Source organism: Anoplophora glabripennis, unplaced genomic scaffold, assembly GCF_000390285.2.
Source record: "Anoplophora glabripennis isolate ALB-LARVAE unplaced genomic scaffold, Agla_2.0 scaffold835, whole genome shotgun sequence".
In the NCBI taxonomy this organism is placed as follows: Eukaryota; Metazoa; Arthropoda; class Insecta; order Coleoptera; family Cerambycidae; genus Anoplophora; species Anoplophora glabripennis.
Window position 1 is genome coordinate 179381 of NW_019416977.1, and position 19179 is coordinate 198559.

Genomic DNA, 19179 nt, shown 5'->3' on the forward strand with positions numbered 1-19179 from the left:
GTAAAGAGACGGTCGCCGCATAAGTCAATCAGCCAATAAAAAACAAATACGTCACCAAATACCTCAGTTTATCTTCGTTCAACCGTCATCTCTTTCTAACTCATTGCATTTCCCATAAGAAAATAAGAGGCAAATTTAAAATTGTCACTTTTCTTGTACCACGCTCCTTTTAACATAAAATAATAAATTTAATCAGTTATGATTATGGTTAATTAACAGGTATTTTGAGTCTAAAATGTTACCTTTATATACAAACTGAACCTCTACATTGGAATTTGGAAATAAAAGGATGAAATGTGAAATTGTCTTGAATACACACCACGATCGGTCACCATTTTTGACGTTTGGTTACATAATTAACCTAAAATTTGTGTTAATTTTATTACAGATATCTATTAATATCCATAAACTCTAATAAAATAAAGAGGGGAAGTGAATATATAAACAATTTAGATCTAAACTTAATATTCTCTTGGCTCCAAAATAAAAACTGTGTACAATTTATATGATCTTATTGTATCTGCTTTTGTCTTTAGTTAAATTTCAAATAACTTACCAAAGTACTTTATAATAGACTGCAACATAATTATTTTTGTACGTACCAATTAGTTATCATATTTATCCTTTTAGTTGATGTTCCGAATTAAAAAATTCCTAAATTTTTACAAGTAAACTATAAGTACCTACAGTAGTTTTTAGTCTTGAAAGAATTTTTTTCGATGTTCGGAGTTAAATGGAGGAATAAAAGGAAAGGAAGAAGAAAAGTTATTCACACAGAACTTTTGACATAACATTTAATGTTAAGAAAAATTGTCAGATTTACAAAAATATTAAAATCACATTTCGATAGATAGGTACTTAAAATTTCCAATTGCTTTTCTAACAATCACATCAATTTGTTATACAACAATATCAATAAATTTAGTACTTTCGAAGTGAATACAATCAATTAAACTAGAAAATTAACATATAACCTGTTTTCTTTAAGTCTTTTTCTTGATAATAAACTTAATAGCTCTGCTTGAAGATTGCATACAAAGTTTGAGTCTTCAAAATGTGTACCTACTACAAATATGTCCAGTTACATGATTAAACAAATCGCGTCTTTTGCACCGTTCCACCCACATCTTTCTAAGCCTTTTATCCTTAGGAAACACATTAAATAAAGTTTTTTAAATTGTCTTGTTTAGCACTATAAAAATTATTATTGCAAATTACAACACTACACCTCACTCCTGGCATTTTTACGTGGTAAATTAATAGTTTATATTAAACACCACACCATCAACTTGAAAGATTTACTTAAATACTTGAAAATATGCAAAATTTCTAGTTAAGTCGCATGTAAACCAGGAATTCTAAAGGTTAGACGTCTTGTGACGTAGTATGAGATAAGCCACGCCCATAATTTCTGTCTATTACTCGACCGCCTTTTTTACGGACCGTGTGCTCAGTGTGCGCTTCTCTTCTTTCTTGGTTATGATTCTTTGGTTCAATTATAGTTCCATGCCACCGCATGGCCGATCAGGATTTTTAATGTTAATAGATGGAAGAATGTGTTTGTAGAGTAATGTTTCAAAATTTTAAACAATTTTATTGTAAATGTTTTATCAAAACATACAATATATTTTTACGTATTCAACGATTATGACTAGTATTTTAAAATGACTCTGTTATGAACTTTGAAATTTTTCGATCCAAATCTCAATTTTGTAAGTTATATGTTAGATTCAGTGGCGGCTCGTGAAGGAGGACTCTGGGACTCCGCCCCACAGATATTTTCACTGTAAACTTAAAATAATTTAGCTCAAGTTAATGCCATCTGCCGTCTATGATCGTACCAAAAAGTTATGTTTGACCATGCGCGCAATCCCCACTCCATCGCGGACGGTGAAATCTGCGTCCATCGTGCAAGCATATTTTTACATATGATTGGACAAATTGGCACGTGGAGGGGATAGGCGACAATAGGCTCGCGCGCTTTGTATTGGACTCCATGCGGCAGTAACCCGTATCACTGAAGTGTGGTTATATATGTTTTGTTTTTGCTTTGGCGCTTTTTAAGACATTATATTTTATAAGTTTAGGTTTAGAATGAGAGTTTGTGAAATAAAAAAACTTCTTATTAGTAATTTAAATTTAGAGGAAAAAGTCGAATAGAAAAATAACGGACGTCCAACGCCAGTGTTGAATTTAGTTCAGGTGCAGAAAGAGTGCAAAAGTACTCCGGTTTTTATTCACAAATTTGGTAAAAACATTATGATAAGACCCTGTGGTTGTGATAAAACATAGATTTTTTTGTTTTGTATGTTTATTGTTTGGAGGAGGCGAAGAAAACTGAACGAAAACTGGAGTTTCTGACTTGAAACATTTACCGGACAAAATTAAGAAACATGAAAATTCTCCTAAACACAAAAATAACTTGGTGAGTTTTTTACTACTAGGAAGAGTAAATATTGCTTCTTGTTTAAGTAGTGCTTATGCAGAACAAATAAATAGTCATAACGAAACGGTTAAGAAAAATCGATTGCTTTTTTCAAAAATTATAGATATCTTAAAACTATGTGGTACATGTAACCTTCCTCTTCGTGGACATAATGGAAAAAGTGACTCGGTAAACAATGGGGTATTTTTAGAACTGATAGACTATAATGCAAAAATTGATCCTGTTTTAGATAAACATCTTAGTGATGCCCATATTTAGGGACCCCTACACACTGACAGTATTTATTTTGGGGTATGTACTTGCAAAACACAATGACCTTGAAATTCCTCAAAATTTTTCGCCTGCGGCGTTAACAGCGGGCTGCAGCTCCCCCTGCACCCCGCGCAGCTCCTATCATATACGTTTTCTCTTCAGAATGCGCCCCCCCTATAGTCAAACCCACGGGCCGCCACTGGTTAGATTATTACATGTTATTGTTATAAATATGTGTTCCATTGTAGTTTCTCCTGAGGCAGGAATAATTTGTTCCGAAAGCTCGAGTAATTTGGCTTTCACTGCATACCCGACTATACTTTAAGATTTTGTTATATACCTATATATACAGGGTGATCCATTAACAATATCGAGCGGCTGTGTATTGGAAACTAGACGTGCTACGATTATGGTGTAAAAAATCTATTAACAAATACAGCCAAAAGAAATTGATTTAAAATATTTTCAAATGTGTAACTTCACCGCTAGGGGGCGCAACTGCTATAGCGTTACAGAGAATTGTCGGTTTTTCGAAATTTTGCATATATAACCTAGGTTGAAAATACACTTTTTAGATACAGTATAAGCCCTTACCAAGTTTTGTTTGAATTTTTTTTGTTATTACCATAGCAACGCCAGTACGAAGGACGCAATCTTGAAATTTTTAAATTGTCATAACTTCAAAATGCCTTAATCGATTTCAATAAACGATGGCTCATTTTAAAGAACTATTAATAAAATTTATATTTATGATATGGGAATAAAAATATTATTTCCCTGCGCAACGGTAGACGACGCTAATGGGAAAAGATTTGTAATTGTCTCCGTTTACTAAAATAATTAAATGCAACAATATAGTTTTTTTCATGGCTTGAATTCATTAAGGAAAACAAATACACAAACAGGAGGTCGATATCTTTTTTCGTTTTCAAGTTATTGCTAAAATAGTGAAGTTATGCAAGAATATCCTCCTTTATTTAGTTCTCTAAATAACATTGCCATAGTCCAAGCCAAAATTAAATTGTTTTAAATTTTTTAATATGTAGGTACAATTTTTAATTTTTTTATTAATTCCAAATAGCTAGTATTTATAATGATTATTGTTTCCATAACGAGGCAGGCTACGCCCTATGAAAATAGACAACTGAAAAATTATGCGAAACGAAATGTAACAGCTCTTGCTACGTGCAAAATTAGTGTTATTTGTGTTGAAAAAGTACTTGTGAACAAGGAAAATGCCTTTTACGAATGTGGAAGCGTATGATATGATGGCAATTTATTTTCAATGTTTGGAAAATGCCGTTATAGCTTCAAAAGAATACGCTTTGCGATACCCTCGTAGAATACGCTACTCCAGAGAAGTATTTCAGCGTTTATCCAGACGCCACTACATTATGTAAGGAGACAACGCCATGTAAGAACGGAGAATATTATTAATGTGTTGGCTTGTGTCCATGTAACTCCCCAAATAAGTGTTAGGGAATTAGTTACAGACCTGGGAATTTCATATGGAACACTAGTACTTTTCTCACACAAATGACATTAATTTTGCACGAAGCAAGAGCTGTGACATATCGTTTGACATAATTGTTCATTTGTCTATTTTCATAGGAGCTAGCGTGCCTTGTTATGGAAACAATAATTACCTATATTATAAATACTCAGATATTTGGAATTAATAAAAAAAATAAAAATTGTACCTACATGTTAAAAAATTTAAAAATGAAGCAAGTAATTTTTAAGGACAAGATTTGTATAGTTTTACTATTTAGAGAACTAAATAAAGGAGGATGTTCTAGCACAATGTTGGGATTATGGGTAGAACTAAAACACTTTAATAATTAAAAGATAGTGTTTATTCACTTATTCAGAGAGCACATCTATTCGGTATCAAATCAGATTAAAAACTAAAAATCTTTTCCAAGCTCGGTGCGACAATATACCTCCGTATGTTTATAAGCATTTTTAATTTATAGGCAAAGGGCTCTTGAACCTTCAGCTGATAAATATGTAAACATATTAAAAGTAGGCAGTATCTAAGGATGGGAATGTTTTTGTATACGTAACTTGAGTATCTTTCAACACTCCCCTTCAAAAACAAACCCTATAATACTACAAGAACAATAATAATAATAATTAATGTGAAGTCTTACAATATCTCTAAATAATTTTTATTTATTTGTTTTTATTATTTCTTTCTTAATTACTATTTTTTAATTAGTTCTAGGGGTAGTCTTATATTTATTATGGTCCAACATTCGTTGCTTGAGATTTGGGAAAAAAACACAGAAAAATAACCAAATCCGACCATTTTAACGATTATTTAGTATCAATCCTAACTTAAATATTATTGCTTGAAATTTCTCGGCAGGAACTTGTTTTGTAAAGATGTCTGCCAATTGTTCACCTGTAGAAATATATTTTAGAGTTATTGTTTTCATTTCAACTTGTTCACGGGTAAAATGATACTTTATGTCTATATGTTTTGACCGTTTATGGTATACAGGATTATTTGCAATTGCAATACTGCTATTGTTGTCTTCAAATAAAATAATTGGCTTCGATATTTCTAGTTTTATACTAGTTAACAGTGATTTTAACCACAAAGCTTCACGTACTGCTTCATACATAGCCATATATTCAGCTTCAGTTGATGAAGCTGCTACTGAAGTTTGCCTTTTTGTGTTCCAGCAAATTAGACAACTTTGAAATAATTTAAAAATATAGCCTGTAGTACTTCTCCGGTCAATTTCATTATTTCCCCAATCAGCATCAACATAACCTGTCAATATTTCATTGTAATCAGTTCTTTTATAAGTTAGTTTGAGCTCAATAGTACCTTTAATATACCTTAGAACTCGCTTAAGATATTGCCATAACAATTTATTGTTTTTATTTTGATACCTGCTTAATAAATTAACTGCTGTACACAAATCAGGACGTGTGCACAATGTAGCATACATTAGACAACCAATTAAATTACGGTAAGGAGCATTATAATTGTCATCAGTGTTTAAAGCAATGTAATCTATTTTCATTGGTAGTGGTGTATTTATTGGCTTACACTCACTCATATTGAACTTATTTAGAACTGTTTTTAAATATTGACATTGATCTAATAAAACTTCACTTTCAGTTCTTTGAATTCTAATGCCAAGAAAAATTTTTGCTTCATTGAGGTCGACCATTTTAAATTGATGCATTAAATGATTTTTGAAAGCTGACATAGTATTCATTTTACCAGTAACAATTAACAAGTCATCCACATATAGTATAACATAAATATTTTCCCTTACGTGACCCTTTTCGAGAAAGTATAAACAGCGATCAACTGTCGAGTTTTTAAAGTTATGTTGTTTTAATATTTCATCAAATCTTTCAAACCAGCATCTTGCCGATTGCTTTAACCCGTATAGTGCTTTATTTAATTTACAAACAACGTTTTCGTTATCACTATTTATTCCTTCGGGTATCTGCATAAATATTTCTTCTTTTAATATACCATTTAAATATGCCGTCTCTACATCCATTTGATGGACTAATAAATTAAATTGATTTGCGAAACCTAAAAGTATTCGCAACGTGGATATACGTGCTACCGGTGCGAATGTTTCAGTATAATCTGATAGATATTGTTGACTGAATCCCTTCGCAACTAAACACGCTTTATATTTACATGGGTTTCTATTTATGTCATTTTTAATTGTAAATACCCATTTACAATCCACGATATTTTTATTTTTAGGCTTAGATACTAGAGTCCATGTTTTATTTTGTAGGAAAGAATTAATTTCAGTATTAATTGCTTCTTCCCATTTAACTCTATCATCCCGTTTACTTATGTCTTGATAACATGACGGGATTTCCAATAGAGAGTGATTTACACACATGAGAATTTCTATATCATTTTCCTGGTATGATATTTTATTGCAATTTTTAAGTCTCTCACTACGTTTAAGTTCAGTAACTGGAGTCTCAGATTCATTTTGAGTGTCTTTTTAACTGATTTATATTATCGGTTTCTATTGTTGGCTCCCCTTGAATAAAATGGAAGTTGTTTACCGATTTTTTATCAGTTTTAGGTATTTTCACACTTTGGGAGTTTTTTGTTTCAACCCCTTCATCAAGTTCTAACTGAGGGCTTGATGAAATTTTTTTTTATCGAACAATACATCACGTGCTGTAATAAATTTATTTGTTTCAACATTAAAAATTTTATAGCCATTATGTTCATAGCCAACCATTATTCCTTTTACTGATTTTTGTACAAATTTACTTTTTCTTGTTTTGTTCAAAACATAAGCAGTACAACCAAAAATTTTTAAATGATCTATTCTAGGCTTTTTATTATGCCATAGTTCAAAAGGTGTTTTATTTTGAGCTACTGCTTTTGTTGGCGTTAAATTTAATATATAGGTAGCAGTTAGAATGGCTTCACCCCAGAAACATTTATTTATTTCAGCACCATGTATCATGGCTCTAGCTTTTTAGGGGGTAACTACCTTTAAATTAAAATGAGCCTGACTTTTCGCAACAAAATCTTGGAATACTTTAAACACTTCAGACTTATAAGTCAATATGTAACTGTATAATATGTAAATTCGTCAATAAATGTTACGAAGTAATTTTTATTATCTATTGTCTAGGGATTATGGTAGAGGGGGGCAGGTTCGGACACGGGGCACCTCCGGACATTTCATATTTCGCGCCTCCCGGTTTCTCTAGATATCTGTAATTGCACAATTTGGTAGCAGTGGTGCCTTGAACGTAGTGGACTAAACGACACATTTCCAATCGGCCGATTTTTTAAAGAAATTTGTTTTTATTTTCAAGTACCATCAAAGTAAGTATTTCACACATTATTCCTAAGGTGATTAAGTATTTGGGGTCACCATTATTTATTTTTCAATAGATGCATGTGAAAACATTTGTGCACTACATAACCTATATTTTAACTGACAGAGACATTTGGAAATATCGGTTGAATTGTTGAAAATATAATCTTGACTGAAGGGGTAGATTCGGACTGTCCGGAACTGCCCCAAGTATAATCAGAAATTAACCGCCTATTGTTTTTTTTTTATCAAAAGGACTCAGCGTTTCCTTTTTGAATCGTGACAGCATTTTATTATAGAATGGTTAGAACCTATGTAAGGAACAAGCAGGTGCTAGACGCGCCCGAAGAGACAATAAGAACTGCTGTTAAGGATGTTTTGTGTAAAACTATGTCATTACGGCAGGCCGCTGCTCGATTCGGCATTAAAAAATCCACGCTCTACGATAGAGTGGTGAAAGCTCGAAATATGGACGATAATTCCTATTCCGGGACCGAAATGAATGATAAATCCGGATTATCCAAATATGCGACCCGCCAAGTGTTTTTCGTCAATCGAGGAGCTTGAACTTGAAAAATATATTAAGCAGTCGTCCCAAATTTTGCATGGGTTAACTTATGTTGCTACTCGTAAATTGGCATATGAATATCAGTGAAACTAAACAAAAAATTTCATGAAAAGTGGCATGAGAATCGACAGGCAGGCATCGAATGGATGAAATGTTTTATGAAACGGCACCCGAGACTCTCTCTTAGGGAACCTGAAAACACGAGCTTTGGCAGAGCATCCGCTTTCAATAAGCACAATGTGGACACCTGTTTCAATAACTACGCTGATGTCCTCGAAAAATATAAATTTCACCCAAGTCGTATTTGGAATACTGATGAGACTGGCATTTCCACTGTGTTACAAGCTCCAAAAGTGATCGCTGAAACTGGAAAAAGAGTTGTGGGCCAATGTGTCTCTGCAGAAAGAGGCAAGCTAGTCACTTTCTGCGGTGTTATTTCTGCAACCGGTTCTGCAATTCCTTCTATGTTTGTGTATCCTCGTGTGAGAATGAAGGACTACTTTTTGCATGGCTCTGTACCTGGATCTATAGGTTACGGTACAAAATCAGGGTGGATGACCGCACCTGTCTTCGTTAAATTATTGGAACATATAAAAAAACATACGAAAAGTACCCCAACAGATCCTATCTTGCTGTTAATGGACAACCATGAAACACATGTATCAGTGGATGCCATCAATTACGCCCGTGAGAACGGGATCGTTTTACTATCATTCCCACCCCACTGCACACATAAAATGCAACCTCTCGATAAAGCTGTTTATGGTCCGTTCAAGCAAAAACTGAAAACATCTTTCAATGATCATATATTAAACAATCCAGGAAAGCCGATAACAATTTATGAAATCGCCAGACTAAAAACTGAACCATTCTTGCAATCTTTCACACCGAAAAATATCATTAGCAGTTTCGCAAGCAATGGATTGTGGCCCATAAATCGTCTCATTTTCACTGAAGAAGACTATTCTGGAGCATTTGTGACAGACCCACCAATGCCAGATCACCAAGAAAATGAAGCAGCTGAAGCATGTTATGAACATCAGTTCCAATCTAGAGTTGGGTTTAATAAGACATGATGATTCAACACTTGAAATAAGTCAGCCTACAGCTAAAGAGTCAAAGCCTTCACCAATCACTGATGACGATGATCGAGTGGTAGAAGAGGCCAAAACTGCTTTTGACGTAACGGCGATGATGCAATCGCTTTTAAATGAAATTGTCGATGCTGCCACCAAAAGTTCCATCAACATAATTTCCGTGGATATTATAAAACCTTCAGACATTAGACCATTCCCGAAAGCAGGTGAGAGGAAAACCAATAAGAAGTCTCGACTGGGCAAATCAAGGATTTACACGACATCATCTGAAAAGAAGAGAGTCGAAGAATTAGAAAAGGCTAGGCAAATGAAGGCAAATACAAAAGGAATCAAGAGGAAGTTGACACAGGAATTGGAGATTCCTGGATCTAAAAAGTTTAAAAAGGGAGCAATCAAGAATAAGATAAAATCGAAGTCACGTAGCAAGCCCAAATATTTGAATGACAGCTCAACTTCTGATTCAGATGGAGAAGAAATGAAAACCATGACAAGAAAAAATAAATTTACCATTGGCTCTTCTGATTCAGATATCGATGTGACATCAGACCACGATGACTTTGACAAGCTCATAGGTAATTCCACAACTTTATTTTGCTTGATGTTGTTAACTTGTTATTGTTTCAGATGATGACCAAATATTGCCGGATGATTTTGTTTTAGTTAGATTTCCCACAAAGAAAAATGTGTTTCACTGCGTCGGCCAAGTGATAGAATTGTCGGAAGACTATGGGGAATATGTTGTTACGTTCTTACGGCATTCCAAGGGCTATTTCAACTTTCCTCTTGCAGAAGACATTGCAGCCGTTTCTCGAGCTGACATTGAGTCAAAATTACCTAAACCTATAGCCACTGCGGCGACATCCCGATTGGCGAGTTTTTTAAAGTTCAACATTAACTTCTATGGTTTGAATTTGAAATAATATTACATAATGTATGTTATATAATTCATTAATTAATAATCAGTTGTACATTTCCGACATTGGAATTAAATTAAATAAATTTTCAGTCATATTACTTAATTCCGTTTCCATAGGGCCCTCACCTATAGGTACAACACTAGTTCTAAGAGATTGACAGTTTAATTTGATGTTTTTGGGTAAAGAATTGTTACCGTTAATTCACTATCCGATTAAAACATGATGTTTTAGCATTATTCTAGTTATTTTACTCCCCATATTTGAATGTCCGAAAGTACCCCAGGCATGTCTGCAACTGCCCCCACGTGGGGTACATTCGGACAAATGACAATTTATTTGTGTTTGTATTTTTCAATGGAAACTCGGTTATAATCAACCAATACAGCTTCACAGACAGTCCACAAGATGTCACTCTATGTACTGACATGCTTATTATTCATAACACTCCACAACTTTGGGTTGTACAGCGAATTAGCCAAAAGTGTCCGAACCTACCCCCCTCTACCCTAATTGGTCCACATAAATCGGAGTGTACAATGAATAGAGGCCTTTGTACATGACTTTTATTTTTACTTTTGGCAAAAGGAAAACATGATTGCTTTCCGTAAACACACGCTTCACATAACTTATCTGTAGGATTTATTTCATTCAATGGTACAGTATTTTGAAAGAGGTCTTTTGTTTTTATTTCAGTGAATTTATTTTTTCCAATATGGCCTAAACGTTCATGCCACAGTTTACAATTACCATTGTCTGCATTATTATCTAGATTATTATTTGCATTAATTTGATAATTTATGTACGCGTTATTTACTTGTTTTGCCATTTTAAAATTTGTTGTAATTAAGTTACATTTTTGTGACTTACCAGTCATTATGACCTTACCACCCTTTTCAATTGTGACGCCACCATTTTCATGGAAGGTGACTGACATACCGGCTTTTTGCATGCGACGAACAGACAGCAGATTGTAAGGAACATCGGGAGCATAAAGAACATCTTCTAGGACTCCGGCAAGATCCAAATTAGAGATGACCTGTATGTTTCCTCTCAGTGTTGCTGTGATTGATGTGTTGTTCATCTTTGGCACTGGAATCTTCTGGTTGACATTTTTTTTTCAAGCATAAATGCAAAACTTTGTTCATCTTGTGTAGTTTGAACCATATGGAGGGTTTTGTTATTTTCCATTTGACTCCTTTTATAATAGTAACAGTCCTTCTTGACGTGATTAGATCTACCACAATAGTCACATTTAATAAACTTAGGTCGGTGACTATAGCTGGGTCGTCTGTTGAATTTTTCTTTGGCTGTTGGATGATATTTTCTTCTGTGCGGATTATTGCGGAAGTTTTTGTTTTGTTTTGGATTCACTTTAACTTGATTATTTTCTACATGAAGAACTTTTGCACTTGTGTCGGTTATTTCATTTTTTTTAATTTTGTTTCGTAATCAAGTAAACGAGTTTTTACAAAAGCAAGCGTGAGATTGGTTTTGAAGTTTTGAGATTGAGGTTTGAATAACTGTAACAATGCCATCATATGTACTTGGCAAGGTTAATAGCAAATGGGCAACTTTTCCCATTTCAGTTAAAGGAGCACCCGCAGCTGTTAGCTCGATTAACATTTCATCAAATTTAAGAAAGTGGTCCATAAGAGAGCTATCTCCTTTTAATTTGAAACTCAACAGATTCTTTTGTACGGAAAGTTGAGTTGCTAAGCTTTTTCTTTCATAGATATCATCAAGCTTCTTTAAAATTTCTCGAGCTGTATCTTTTTCTGTGATCATACAAATTATTGCATCACTCAAATTTTCTACGATACAACCTTTTGCAAGCCCTTCCATTTTTTTCCAGTTCTCTGTCGTCTCCTGGGGATTTTCTTCTAACACTTGTAGAACACCTTCTTCAGAAAGTAAAGTTTTAATTCGAAACTTCCAGATCGAATAATAATGTCCCTCGAACGGAGTAATATTTCGTTTTGATTTTTGTGTGGTATTCATAACAATATACACTGTATCCGTTAATCACTAATTTATTAAAACACTTTTCACTCTGATAATTGCTTTATGCGATAATAATAATTAGTCCGTACCTGGGCCCATAACCTGTTGGGATTATGGGTAGAACTAAAACACTTTAATAATTAAAAGATATTGTTTATTCACTTATTCAGAGAGCACATCTATTCGGTATCAAATCAGATTAAAAACTAAAAATCTTTTCCAAGCTCAGTGCGACAATATACCTCCGTATGTTTATAAGCATTTTTAATTTATGGGCAAAGGCTCTTGAACCTTCAGCTGATAAATATATAAACATATTAAAAGTAGGCAGTATCTAAGGATGGGAATGTTTTTGTATACGTAACTTGAGTATTTTTCAACACACAACTTCACTAATTTAGTGAATTTAATAACTTGAAAACGAAAAAAGATATCGACCTCCGGTTTGTGTATTTGCTTTCCTTATATCGTTGCATTTAATTTTTTTAGTAAACTTTTTTATTCCCATATCATAAATATAAATTTTATTAATAGTTCTTTAAAATGAGTAATCGTTTATTGAAATTGATTAAGGCATTTAGAAGTTATGACAAACAACAAAAAAAAGTTTAAACAAAACTTGTGAAGGGTTTAACAGTGTAAAAAGTATATTTTCAACTTAGGTTATATAGGCGAAATTTCGAAAAACCGACAAATCTCTGTAACACTATAGCAGTTGCGCCCCCTAGCGGTAAAGTTACAAACTTGAAAATATTTTAAATCAATTTCTTTTGGCCGTATTTGTTAATAGATTTTTTACCCCATAATCGTAGCACGTCTAGTTTCCTATATACAGCCGCTCGATACCGTTAATAGATCACCCTGTTATACAGGGTGATTTTGAATAGAGTAGTACAAACGCTACCAGTGCATCTAGATGAAAAAATAAGGCGAATGACTAAATATACCTTAGACAAAAGTTGCACTTCTGAGGAATTACAGGGTCTTGAATGTTGTATAGCCAACCAATATTTCCTTCAATTTATCTTGAACGATGTGGCGTAAATCATTTATATTTGGTACAGACATTTGTCCAATGCGGACACATACTTTCTATTAATATTGTTTAAATATATCCACCAGAGGCGCTGCTGTAGACTACATGCAACATATTACTCCAAAGAATTTTTCACCCTGTATAAAAATACATATTTTATTTACATTTTCGGACGTAACAACTAAAAACAAACATTTTTTCTCTCTTGCATTTTTTCGATAAACGCGATAGTTCTTTTAGATAATTTACGAAAAACAAACTTCGGAAATTTTACAGCGCCAATGGTTGCAGTAACAAACATGATGAGGCATGTTTTCAAAAACATGGCTTAGTTAACCATCGTAATAGTCATACATGGCCTGATGAAAACCCCCATGAAATATGTCCATCAAGATTTCAGCACAATTTTAGTGTAAATGTATGGTCAGGAATTGTTGGAGATGCTCTAATAGGTCCATTTATTCTTCCCCGTCGACTGACAGCTCTNTATATATTAGTAGAATATAATTGCTTGGTTTATTATTTAGTATAAGAATTGGCGTAGATTAGAGTAGGGTAGGATTATGTTATCTCTTAACTCAGAAATGAAATTAGTTTTTGCATCGAAAATTGAATAAATAAAACAAATTGTTAACCATTCAAATAAAATATCTTTTATTTTATTTAAACTAATGCGGATGATAAAATGAAGTGAAATCATTTTTCTATGATAAGTACAGTAGTTTTGGTCAAATAAAGTTTAAAGACAAATTTTTAATATCAATTACCCAATTCAGTGATTAATATAAAACCAATTTTAATAGTTAACAGCCTTTCTCAAAACCTCACCCTGAGGTAAGATTGCTCATGCTGAAATATTTTATTTAATATTGTTTTAAAATTGAACAAGGACATTCTCTATAAATTAGCAGACCATATCTAAATTATATTATAAAGATATGCTTACATAAGCTGGCGTCCAAACAAGAAGAAAGAGGTCTGTAGAGAAGAAGAAGAATTTAAGCAAATTAAGGTAAGAAAAGTTAAGTCTCCCGAAATTATTACATCTTATCTTCCAGGTATTGTGAATCCAATTCTAATAAAAGAATGCCAATAGTGCTGAGTTGTGCCAACAATATAATAATACGGGCAAGTTATGTGTAGTCTCTTGTCTCTTAAGGGACAGATTGAAATATGACCTCCACTCGACCAACATACGACATTCTGCTCGAGCACTGTGCAGTAATTTGTATTTTACCTTTATTTGATAGAAAGTGGAAAAATTGATTTTTGTGTACTTGTGTAAAGAGGGGTTTACTAAAAATCACAATCAGATCTTTTTCCTTGTTATTCTTGTGGTTAGAGCGAGAGAATACTGTGTCTATATCATTACGTATTAATTTTCGTAAATCCCTGTTAAAATTTCTAACTTAAAATTACCATAATTTGCCAAAAGAGTTTTGTAAAATAGATGTTATTGTTGGTATTGTTACCTTTTATACATGGGTCATCACAATTCACAAAGCAGTTATCTCGACAACAGCCGGGTCATTCGCCAGAAATTAAGAGGGCATATGAAACAAATAACAAAGTTACTGTTCTGTCAATAAAAACAAATAAATAGTTAACTCACCGGGGGGGTTACACTCCCCCTAACCTTAGGATTCAAGGTATATCCTTCCATACGCTTCCATTACATTAATTGACAACTATGTATAATTCTGTCTTCAACAACTAGCTAGTGTCACCTGAAATAAGTCGAGGCTCCCCCGGACGCCAACTAGTAAGCATCCCAACTACCGGGTGTTTGAGTCACACTATTATTATTATGCCACCTACTCAACACCACCCAGTATGTGTCAATCAAAGTGCATGTAAGACCCCGTAGAACTTACAAGACACACTTTGAAGGAACCACAGCCATAAAGACCGGGAACACGTGGCATGCCCTGGGGTTTTCAAAAACATAAACGAGCATGGCATATTACTCACAAATTCACAAATCATTAAACAAATATATTCCAGCTAGCACACAGATATAATAACCGACCTTATTCGGGCGCTGGCCAGGCACCACTGTCTCAAAGAACACCTCTCTCACTTTCGGCATCCTGAGCTACATTTCTGTATATACTCATAAATTACATTATCTCAAGGGCACATGGCGCATTTCGTGTATACAGCTGAGGTTTGATTCAAAGCAACCACGATAGTTTCATTTCATAATAAAATATATATTGATTCGTATTATTACATACTTTAAAAATAAACAAGTGTTACAGTTTATTATTTGTTTGATAAATGTTTTATTACAAATCTAATGTTTTAAAAAACTATCATCGGTTTATTGTGCTATCTTGTATTGTTTGTGTTGGTTATGATATATCAAGTAGGGCAAAATTGTATTCGCTTAAGAATGTTTATGTCGAATTATTTATAAAGCCCAGAGTCAGATTCAATAGTATTGACAATATCAGCAGTTTTGCAGATTGTGCGATGATGTTGTTAACAACCACCACCCGAATAAGTTAGTTGTCTCTGAACTTTGAGAGCTTTGCCACTGAAATAATATAAGAATAAAAGTCGTTAAAATATATCTATTTTTGTTTATAAATAAACCGTACCTCCAACAGGTTATGGGCCCAGTCACCGCGAGTGATTAAATAAGTGTTGTTTTTTTTGGGGACAAAGTGTAAACACAGTAAAATGACAATGGCCAGTGGCGCGTCAACTGTGATACGGCGCAATTTAAAACAATTTAATGGTGAAAATGATTTAATATGGAAATTCCGACTACAAGAAATAATTGAGCAGGAAGGTGCAAGTATGGTGTTAACTGAAGAACCACCGATACCACCCACTGATGAATGGATAGAATGGGAGAGATTTGCAACAGCAGTGATTGATGAATCATTTGCTTTTATGATGTGCAATGAAAATTTATATGACGAAGATGGTGCATCAAAGCGTTTTCTTCTGGACTCTGGTGCGACAGAACACATTACTTGAGCCTTTTCACCGAATACAAACAGCTGTTGGAACCAATTGGTATCACTGTGACGAAGAAGGGAACGGTCATCGAGGCGACACATGTCGGCAAGATAAAGGTCACCACTTCTCTTGGCTACTCCGGTAAGCTGAAGGATGTCCTCTACAGCAGATGTGTACCGGCCAACCTCATCTCAGTGAGACGCATCCAGGAGGCTTTAATGTCGGTGGTGTTTATAGAAAATGACCAAGTGGAATTCAGGAAAGGGAACACAGCATTGATAAAAGGTAACCGCATAAATAATTTGTATGGTATCGAATTAATAGTACAGAATGCGCACAATATAGCATGGACTGCGGGTCATATGGCTAAAGCTAATATAATTGATAAAAATAAAGTATGGCATGAGCGGTGGGGTAAAAAAAAATTACAAAAATTAAATTAAATGGATTACCTCTGATACTAATTGTTTAAAAATATAAAACCTAGTCGTTTCGTTATGTGAAGCTTGTATTAGTGGAAAACAAGTACGTCTTCCTTTCGCTAAGATAAAAGATAAAGAGTACCTATATAAAAAGGCCATTATTCACTGTTCATTCAGATGTGTGTGGGGCCAATTACACCTTCTACAATAGATGAGAAGAATTATTTTGTAAACTTTATCGATGATTATTATACTCATTATACTGTAACTTATTTAATGACAAATACATCAGAAGTAGTCACTTATTTTAAAGACTGTTACAAAAAGTAAAACTCATTTTAATACAAAATTGGTTAATTTGTATTGTGGTAACGGTAGAGAGTATTTATCACGCGAAATGAAGGAATACTGTAAACAAAACGATATAACGTATCATCTCACGGTGCCATACACCCTGCAACAAAATGGTATAGCGGAAAGTACGAAGCGAACAATAACGGAGAGAGCACGTGCGATAATGCACAGTGCGGGGTTAGATCAACGCTTATGGGGTAAGGCAGTCTTAACTACAACCTATTTGGTGAATAGGTCACCAACAAAAGCGGTAAAATTAAATAAGACATCATATGAGATGTGGCAAAATAGAAAGCCAAAATTAGGACATTTGGAATTATTTGGTTGAACGGGATACGTGCATGATAAAACGAGAAAATGGAAATTCGATAGTAAATCGCATAAAGGAATTCTCGTAGGTTATGTGTCAAATGGATATCAAATTTTTAATCCGAAATTAAGTAAATTCATAGTGGCATGAGATGTTATTTTTTATGAAATTACATATAAAAAAACATCAGATACAGATAAAAATGTACCAACAGGTGCAGATAATGTTTCAGCTGGGGAAACTGCTGATGGTAAATCTATAAATATCGCTTCTAGACAAATGGACCATAAAAGGTGCAACCAAACCCTTAATGATAAAGGTGTCCCTGAAAATTGCACAAAGTCAAACATCCTCAATAAAGAATGTTCCTGAACCAACAAGTACGAGCTCGAATAGTGAAAGTGAATGTCCATGTACCTCAACAAATAAGTTGAGGAAATTAAATAGTGAGCAGGGTGTGAGGAGAAGCCAAAGGTTAAAAAAGAAACCGTTAAAATCATAACCATGATTTCGATATAAACACTTATTTGATAGGTGAACAAAAAGATATTGAAATTCCAAAATGTTATCAAGACCTTTCAGATTAGAGTGGGAAAAAGCCATAGAGGATGAGTTAGCATCATTAGAACAAAATAAAACTTGGACGTTTGTACATAAACCAAGTAATATACATAATATTGTCGATTGTAAATAGATATTTACAATAAAAAGAGACAGTAATGGAAATTTAGTCAGATATAAAGCTCGTTTGGTAGCGCCCGGATTTAGTCAAAACAGATATTTAGACTATGATGCACCGGTTGTACATGCTTGCGTTGGCAAATCAGTATGAGCTGTTAGTTATACGGCTCAAAACAGTCAGCCCGATATTGGTACGATTGTTTTAATAACATATTAATTGGAAAAAATGCCATATTCATAAAAATATCTATGTAATTTTGTATGTAGATTATTTAGTGATCATCACTAAAAACATAAATACAATGACAATTTTTAAAAGATTTTTAATGAAACAGTTTGAAATGGTCGATTTAAAAGAATTTACTTATTTCATTAGCATTAGAATGAACAGATCAAATTCTGAAATTTGACTTGATCAAACCACATGTACATGTAATTAGCACTAGAAAATTTTAAAATCAGTAACTGCAACCCAATCAGTACATCATTGCCTGTAAAATTAAACTATTCAGCATTAAATTAAGTAGTTCAACATGGCGTGTAGTGAAGTAACAGTGCAATTGTCAACTGAACTTAATAAGTTAAATAAACGCGATTTAATATATGTTATTGTGCATAATAAGCTTCCAAGGGATTGTAATGTGAATAATGTAGTGTTAGTGAACCATTTGGCTGGAAATTATGCTGTTAAAAATTCATCAACTGAACTGGGTTTATGTGATAATCCATCATGCTTGCATACGTACACAAAACTTAAAATTGAGGAAATAGAAGTTTCCTCAGCCAAACGTCTGGTGTGTGAAATGGAAAAATCTATAGATAATTTAAATTATATGGTGAAACTCTTAAATGATGACCGTCCAAATAAGGTTATGAATAGCAAATTATTGAAAACGCGTCAACAGAAACGGCTAGAACCAGGAAAAAGTTACTCTACCGACGGGTGCTCCCAAACGTACCCAAAGCGAGCCCTAGGACCAGAGACGGTGCCCCTCCAATCCGAAGATAGGATCGAGCTAGTGTTATCGGATGCGCATGGGGAATCGTCGCAAACTAGGCAGAACTCAGCACAGACCATGAAATCAGTAGTAACAAATTATGGGTCTACGAGTATGGATCGTGGCATCAAACAGAATATGAGAGCGATCACAGGTTCATCTACTAGTAGATAAGTGAGGCCGTTTCTGCAGCGGAAGTGACGTCACAAGGCCAGTGTCCATCGAGTTCAGCGCGCTCCTTCAGCGACTTCTTGTGGGCATTGTCGTTGTGCAAGAGATGCGTGGGTGTTGG